This window comes from Canis aureus, chromosome 11, assembly GCF_053574225.1.
Source record: "Canis aureus isolate CA01 chromosome 11, VMU_Caureus_v.1.0, whole genome shotgun sequence".
Taxonomy (NCBI): domain Eukaryota; kingdom Metazoa; phylum Chordata; class Mammalia; order Carnivora; family Canidae; genus Canis; species Canis aureus.
The window spans coordinates 43560008-43569339 of record NC_135621.1 but is presented as its reverse complement, the minus strand read 5'-3'; positions in this window follow the sequence as shown (position 1 = coordinate 43569339).

Sequence of the window (9332 nt, the reverse complement as noted above, 5' to 3'; positions counted from 1 at the left end):
TTTGCTTTTGTTTCTTTTGCCTTCGTGGATGTATCTTGCAAGAAGTTACTGTGGCCGAGTTCAAAAAGGGTGTTGCCTGTGTTCTTCTCTAGGATTTTGATGGAATCTTGTCTCACATTTAGATCTTTCATCCATTTTGAGTTTATCTTTGTGTATGGTGAAAGAGAGTGGTCTAGTTTCATTCTTCTGCATGTGGATGTCCAATTTTCCCAGCACCATTTATTGAAGAGACTGTCTTTCTTCCAATGGATAGTCTTTCCTCCTTTATCGAATATTAGTTGACCATAAAGTTGAGGGTCCACTTCTGGGTTCTTTATTCTGTTCCATTGATCTATGTGTCTGTTTTTGTGCCAGTACCACACTGTCTTGATGACCACAGCTTTGTAGTACAACCTGAAATCTGGCATTGTGATGCCCCCAGATATGGTTTTCTTTTTTAAAATTTCCCTGGCTATTTGGGGTCTTTTCTGATTCCACACAAATCTTAAAATAATTTGTTCTAACTCTCTGAAGAAAGTCCATGGTATTTTGATAGGGATTGCATTAAACGTGTATATTGCCCTGGGTAACATTGACATTTTCACAATATTAATTCTGCCAATCCATGAGCATGGAATGAGAATGAAGATACAACCGTTCAAAATCTTTGGGATGCAGCAAAAGCAGTCCTAAGGGGGAAATACATCGCAATACAAGCATCCATTCAAAAACTGGAAAGAACTCAAATACAAAAGCTAACCTTACACATAAAGGAGCTAGAGAAAAAACAGCAAATAGATCCTACACCCAAGAGAAGAAGGGAGTTAATAAAGATTCGAGCAGAACTCAACGAAATCGAGACCAGAAGAACTGTGGAACAGATCAACAGAACCAGGAGTTGGTTCTTTGAAAGAATTAATAAGATAGATAAACCATTAGCCAGCCTTATTAAAAAGAAGAGAGAGAAGACTCAAATTAATAAAATCATGAATGAGAAAGGAGAGATCATTACCAACACCAAGGAAATACAAACGATTTTAAAAACATATTATGAACAGCTATACGCCAATAAATTAGGCAATCTAGAAGAAGTGGACGCATTCCTGGAAAGCCACAAACTACCAAAACTGGAACAGGAAGAAATAGAAAACCTGAACAGGCCAATAGCCAGGGAGGAAATTGAAGCAGTCATCAAAACCCTCCCAAGACACAAGAGTCCAGGGCCAGATGGCTTCCCAGGGGAATTTTATCAAACATTTAAAGAAGAAACCATACCTATTCTCCTAAAGCTGTTTGGAAAGATAGAAAGAGATGGAGTACTTCCAAATTCGTTCTATGAGGCCAGCATCACCTTAATTCCAAAACCAGACAAAGACCCCACCAAAAAGGAGAATTACAGACCAATATCCCTGATGAACATGGATGCAAAAATTCTCAACAAGATACTGGCCAATAGGATCCAACAGTACATTAAGAAAATTATTCACCATGACCAAGTAGGATTTATCCCTGGGACACAAGGCTGGTTCAACACCCATAAAACAATCAATGTGATTCATCATATCAGCAAGAGAAAAACCAAGAACCATATGATCCTCTCATTGGATGCAGAGAAAGCATTTGACAAAATACAGCATCCATTTCTGATCAAAACTCTTCAGAGTGTAGGGATAGAGGGAACATTCCTCGACATCTTAAAAGCCATCTATGAAAAGCCCACAGCAAATATCATTCTCAATGGGGAAGCACTAGGAGCCTTTCCCCTAAGATCAGGAACAAAACAGGGATGTCCACTCTCACCACTGCTATTCAACATAGTACTGGAAGTCCTAGCCTCAGCAATCCTACAACAAAAAGACATTAAAGGCATTCAAATTGGCAAAGAAGAAGTCAAACTCTCCCTCTTCGCCGATGACATGATACTCTACATAGAAAACCCAAAAGTCTCCACCCCAAGATTGCTAGAACTCATACAGCAATTCGGTAGCGTGGCAGGATACAAAATCAATGCCCAGAAATCAGTGGCATTTCTATACACTAACAATGAGACTGAAGAAAGAGAAATTAAGGAGTCAATCCCATTTACAATTGCACCCAAAAGCATAAGATACCTAGGAATAAACCTAACGAAAGATGTAAAGGATCTATACCCTCAAAACTATAGAACACTTCTGAAAGAAATTGAGGAAGACACAAAGAGATGGAAAAATATTCTTTTTCACTGCTTAATTCTCATTTCACTCCTTAGTACTCATCACTTTCCAAAATCCAATTATCTTATTTATTCATGGTTTCCACTAATCTGTGAGGGTGGAGGGGTTTGTGTCTTATTCACTAGACACACCCTAGAATGGTGCCTGGCCTTCAGTAAGTTTTGATGAATGAATAGGTAGAAAGATGGATGGATAGATGGATGGATGGATGGATGGTCATTAACTTGCTACCCATGCACCAGATCTGAACTTCATCACCAGCTTTTTGTTTGGACACTTGAACAAAGGTTAAGGATGCTACCTGCACCATGATTAGTGGAATGCTACTAATTAAGTATCAAAACAGAAATTTCTTTAGGCTGGAATCACAGGCAGAGTCCTGAAAATAGTTATTGCCTCTTTGCCCCTCATCCAAGTCCTTCACAAACCAAGATTCACATACCTCTGAGTCACCTGCTACTTCCTTATTTTACCTCCCTGCTCACTTTTTCTCCCACTGCTACCCCCTTCCCCAGGCCAGCCCTTTTCACTGTGAGCTCTGGATCTCTGTCCAGAGAATGACTCATTCATTCATTCATCCCACACATTATCTATTGAGCTCCTATTGTGTGGGGTTACAATAATGAAGATATGACATACAGTTCCTAGCCTCTTGGAGCTCTCAGTCTAGAAAAAACAGATTTTGAACAAATTATGCATTTGAAGGGTGATGGAATAGGGAAAATATCCCAAGCTATACAGAAAAGGAAATAGTCTGAGTCTTGATTCCTCTGGAAATCATTTAAGCTGAATGCTAAGGATCCGAGGAAGGACCTAGTTGTGAGGTGCTGGGGGAATGGGAGAGAGGACAGAAAGAGTGGTTACTGTTCCACTGTTGATACACTGCCTTCACCCCTGAATTCTTCAGAGAACATTATTTATAGTTCTTGGACTTAGCTTATACCTTATAGCTTATACCTATACTTATTTCCTCTGAATACACCCTGTCTCTTGTGGGGGCTTCTTCATCTTCCCCTTTTCATGTCTCTAAGAGGAGAAGATGGTGGTCTTTTGTATTCAAATGGCAATTGCTGTTTGCAAGCAACCAACCACAAGTCAAACTGAGCATTCTCACTTCTCCTAGCATTTCTTTCCAGCCCGCAGTGTGCTGCCCATGCCATCCTCAACACCTCTGAAATCACTTTCAATAATGTCATTAGTGACTACAGTGGTGGCTGATGGAAACCTCCCCATCCTTCTCCATCTTTCCCTCCCTGTGTAAGTGCCATTCCCCCTCTTGCCCACCAGGAAGGAGTTCAAGCTCCCCAGGGCTCTGTCTTTGCCTTTGCATTCTTGCTCTGTGCTCTCTTCCTGAGTGACCCCAATCATCCCCATGACTTGACTACAATTTGTATTTCAAGAAAATCCAAGTTCAGAGATCTAGCCCATAATTTCACTGATTTATATTTCTAACATCTCCATGTCAAGACAGCACCTCAAAATTAGCACGTCCAAAGGTGAAACTACCATTCCTTTCCACTAACTGGTCTTCTTCCAATATTTGGTATCTCTGTGAATAGTTCTCCACCATTCCACCTTGCTTGAGGGGTATCCCCCAAACTCCTCCCCTCTTTTCCTTCCAATGCAAAATAAATAAATAAACCTAATTGATTCTGCTCTTAAACGTTCTCCTCCTTCTTACTCCATTCTAAAACTCATTTTATACATTTGAGCCTTTTCTACTACTTGGTGGGAGTGATTGTAGGAGCCTTCTAACTGGTATCTCTCCTTCTCATTGGTCACCTCTGATCCTTTATGCTGTTAACCATAAAAAATTAGAACCTAAACTGACACTTGTATTTAATTACAATGAAGATTGGTTTCTTAGCACTATGGATGAAGTGAGAACTCTTCCCTATTTCTCTTTTCTTTATCTACATTTATTCCCTCTGCACACTTCTTTCTTTCTTTTTATTTCTTAAATAAAAGAGACGGGAAGAGAGAGACGGGAAATGAGAGATGGGAAGAGAGAGAGAGAGAGAGAGGCAGAGACACAGGCAGAGGGAGAAGCAGGCTCCATTCAGGGAGCCCACCCAATGAGGGACTTGATCCCAGGACTCCAGGATCACACCCTGAGCCAAGGACAGACATTCAACTGTCCCTGCACACCTCTTTCTCTTCAACTATAATCCCTTGGGTCACTGTTATTCCTTGAATATTCTACTGAGTAGAATAAACACAGAAATAAATAATGCAATAGATATGTACCCTCTGTAAAACATTTAAAATCAAATTAAAAGGAAAAAGCTTAAATTCTGTTTATGTATTTCTCTTAGAAAACCTATGTTTAGGGCACCTGGGTGGCTCAGTCAGTTAAGTATCTGCCTTCAGCTTAGGTCATGATCCCAGGATCCTGAGATTGAGTCCTGCGTCAGGATCCCCACTAAGTGGGGAGTCTGCTTCTCCCTCAACCCCTCTCCCCTGCTCATTCTCTCTCTGTCTCATGTTCACCATCTTTCTTTTAAATAAAATTTTAAAAATCTTTAAAAAAATTAGTCTTTAGATAACCTACTTTTAAAGAATTGGGAGCCATTCCTGAACATGCTAGAATTTTATTTGAGGATGCTATCAGGTAAGAGCGCTCAAATTGCTACCTGCCTCATTCCCAATATACTATTTTCTTCTTGTATCTTTTTATGTTGTATTCTTTGTCACATACTTTCTATATTTAGTTATGATGTTTTGTTATTTTAACAAAAGATGACAATTCAACTAAGTTTTAAATTTTGTTTTAAAAAACAGTAAATTAATTTTTCAACATTTCTTTCAGTAATTAATTCATCTGTAACATCTTCTTTGCTTTGTACTTTATTCTAAGCATGTAAAATATCTCCTTACAGCATTGGGTCAATGTATTATTATTTTCAAGCATTTTGTGTTGAAGAAAATTCAGAAAATGCTGACCTACAGAACTCTGAGACCCTCTGTCATTTCCAGAAACATGTTAACTTTTTGCTTCCAAAAGCATTTCTTGAATAGTCTATTCTGTGGGGTACATATTTATACTTCTCTAAGCATAGGTGTTTTTCTTCAGACATCTTATCTGTCTCTGCAAATGCTGTCAATACATCTGTCTTGGCACAGAAAGTTCTAGAGAGCAGGAAACTTGCATGTGGTGTATTTTCATAACATGTCTAGATCGGTGATCTACTCAGGGTTACTGGGCATCAGTTACAAACATAAGGCCAACATGGTGCAGATAATGTTACTGATTAGACAATCAATACCCTATTTCCTTATTCTATAACCAAAGGCACTTACTTAAAAGACAGGTGAGAAGTAGACAGTAAACACAAAGATTTGGGAGACAGTGTCAATCACAAGAGCAGAATTTGGAGTCCAGATGATTGAGCTTTGGCTCAATCCTTGCTTTTCTACTTAATGATGTGACTGCTACCTCTAAGTGCCTCAGTTTCCTACACCAGAATGGTGTTAATCTCTGTTTCTTAATCTCAGAATTGTCTTTAGCATACAAATGTGCTAATATATTATAAAGACTTAGCTCAGGGTCTGGAACATAGAAAGTTTTCAAAAAAATGGCAGCCACTCTCAGGCAACTGTTAACATCCTCTTTCTCCATTGATTTCTTTTGTAAGAAGCTGCAGAATTCTCTTTGTGTTTAACTAGCATATGTAGAAATATCGAGTGCATTGATTTCAACAGCTACGGTGTGATCACAGTGAAAATGTTAATTCCTCCCTTGGGGCTCTGTTGAATACTCAGGTGTAGCTTAAGAGCCAACATATCTGGTTCTATAGGAGATGCTCCCAATGGCTGTGGATCTTCTCAACTTTCCCTGGAAGGCATATGTCATGGTGATCAATGTGCTGATGGCACCGCATATCAGCTAAACTCTTGTCTTCATATCATAGGCTTTCTGACTCTAAAGAAGGTAGCAGGAAGTCACTCGTTCAATTCCCTAGTTCAATTCAATTCCCTAGTTCTTGGAAAGACTACTTCCATAGGTGTGGAGATTGGAAAGTAGACATGAGAGACATCTATACTCCTCAGACTTCTCTTCTTTGCAAGTTCTCAGATAAGATGGAATCCGTTGAAAGATTGACCTAGTAGTAAATCTCTAAAACTGACTCCTCTAGTTGAACATGAGGTGCTCTGTTGGAAATTAAGAAATGAGGGCAGCCTTTTTGTCCATTTAAATCTTTTTTAAAAGTTTCAATCATATTATTCTGTGAAGACAGTGACTGCCAACTCATCTAGGTTTCATACCTCAGAGTACACTCAAGTGACCTCACTCAAGAAAAAAAAAAGTCTGTTCCAAGATAACTACTCATTTTCTGGAGGAAGTGGGACTGGAAACATCTTGGGAATTAAAAAAGTAAGAAAGAAAGAAAGAAAGAAAGAAAGAAAGAAAGAAAGAAAGAAAGAAAGAAAGCAAGCCATATACTATTACATATAAAAGAGTAGTTACTATTTGTGGTACTTTTATTATGGGCCAAGCATTTTATATTTATATTTTCTCATGCAATATTACAATAACCTTAGGAAATTGTAATAGTTACCTCCATCTTACAGATAAGGAAACTGAGGTTTTGAGATGTTAAATATCTGAGGTTTGGAGATGCTAAATAACTTGCCCAAGATTATATTGCTGGTAAGCAGTAGGGGAGTTTCATGTACGGGTTGTCTGGCCTCAAAAGTCTGTTCCTAACCGCTGTGCTTATCTGGTTTCTGGGTCCTTATGTGGTCATCTGAGGCCTTGAGTTCCTTAAGACATTTCCTGTTAGATTTTGCAGGGTATGCTCTCCTTCGAGGTAACAAATCGGTTGGGCAGTTTGCTGATATGATGTGATCAGGGGATGTGATATAATGTAATTTGCATAGATGGTGGGGACATTTAAAAAAATCCGAAAAGGGAAAAAAAAGCCAAAAAAAAATAAGCTCTAAAAGAAGTTTTAACTGTATTAGTAAAACAGCTTGGAATTGTCTTGGAATTTCTTGTTTGGTAAACATAACAGAAGCATCATTACCAGCTCACATAGCTGGCACTACATCTAGTGCCTTGGCCTTGCAAGAGGACACATTCGTGTAAGAGGGCTTTGTGTCCATTCTTAAGTTCAGTGACAGAGTTTAAATCACTATTAGATGAGATCAATTCCTAAAAGCCCTCTTCTTTACTAGGAAAGGAAAGATATAGATATCCATATATCTATCTATCTATCTATCTATCTATCTATATTTATTTATTTACACATACAGAAAGAGAGAGAGAGAGAGAGAGTCAAATAGCCCCAGTGGGGTTTAAAGTTCTTGTTTTGGAGCACCTGGGTGGCTCCGTGGTCAAGCATCTGCCTTTGGCTCAGGGTGTAATCCCAGGGTCCTGGGATTGAGTCCTGCATCGGGGTCCCTGCGGGGAGCCTGCTTCTCCCTCTGCCTACATCTCTGCCTCTCTCTCTGTCTCTCATGAATAAAGAAATAAAATCCTAAAAAAAAACACCTCTATAAATTCTTGTTTTATTTTTGGAGTGCATGCATCATGGAATTCTTGTATTTGAAGGGGCTGATGGTGTAATCTAAGGAGTTTCTTCTTCTTCACGCAAGTACATATTGTGCTAAAACAGACTAACCTTCCTGGAGTTACTTTGTAGATGGACGCTCTCCAGGGCAGCAGTATCATCTGTGTGGCGTGCTGGGACCTCTTGGGGATTCATTTCCTCATCCCTGGATCTTTCTTTGAAGACGTCATCCCACTATCCTCTTGGCATGCTTACCAGGAGGACATTCCACGACTGTTTCTGTGTTCTCTGGTACCATGAAACCCTTCAAAAAAATTTAAAATATTCTCTGACCCCCAGATCTGTCTACATGTGTGTAAACCATGTTGTCTGTATCTAGGTGAGGATTTCCCAGATGTGACGTGGTCCCCATCTTGAGTTTAAGAGAGCACTTCCTGGCAGTTCTGAACTCTGGGATCCCTCCCAGGTGGCCATCCTAGTCTACTCCTGGATCCTGCATTTCTCCCCTTCATAGTTGTCTCTGGGTCAAGGGCATGTCCTGGTCTTCAGGAATAGTTAGATCCAGTGCATCTCCCTTCCCTTTTATAAAGGTCTATCCTCTCCTTTAAGGTCATTACTTCCTAGCAAAATTCCTCTCTTCTCCAGCTTGATATTCATATGTCCTCCTTCATCTAAAAAACAAACGTTTGAACACTACCCTTATGACTTACAGAACCAACACTTGTTTTTTTTGTTTGTTTGTTTTGTTTGTTTATTTCAAGACAAACAAATGGTGTTTGTTCAAGAAACAAACACCATTCTTCTTCAGTGCCACGTCAACAGCAAATCTTTTGAGATGTCCTTTAGGTTCTTGTGAAAGTTTTGTTTGTCTGTTTGTTTTAATCTCAATTCAAAAAGGTGGCTGACTTACTATGTGATAAGATCACTCATCCTTTTTATGAAAATTTTCTGATAAAAACCAGCCACCGCTAGTGGTTGAGCCTATGGCCTGGGTCCCACAAACTTCATCAGACTCTGTGCAACTGTGGATCCAGAATGAACATAAAGCTTTGAAGCAGAGGGTCTTTATGCTTCAGGGCTCGTGCGCAGGCCTCTCGAACCTGAAGGTAGCCCGGTCATCAGAAAGTTCTGCATGTATTTTATAAAAAGGAACAGAACGTGGGTAGCAAATCTAGTATTCCCACTGCCCACCCCCTGCCCTGTCCTAGTAATGATCCCAGAACAAAAAGTCTCAGGCACATGTGCCCTGGAACGTTTTCAATTTATACTTCTAGATTTGAAACAGAATGAAGGGGAGGAAAATAGATGGGTTTCTGCCTAAAGTCCCACACACTTGAGATCTCCTAGTCATGGCCTTCCAGTCTCTAGGGGCCCTAGTCTTTAAGGCACCCACCCATCACACTGTTTTTGGAGCCTGCAGATTCACCTGAAGTTGAGAGGTGAGGTCTTGCTAAAGGATCAGATTTCCAGGAATCCACCTATCCAGAGCACCCGGAATCCGCTCAGCTGAATGCTGAAGCCAAGTGGCTGCCGCCAGAAGTCTGGGGGTTTGGTTTCTTGGTGTTGGACTTTGCCTCTCAGATGTCACTACTGCTGCTAGCCTGGTAGTTTCCTGAAAAACACAGTA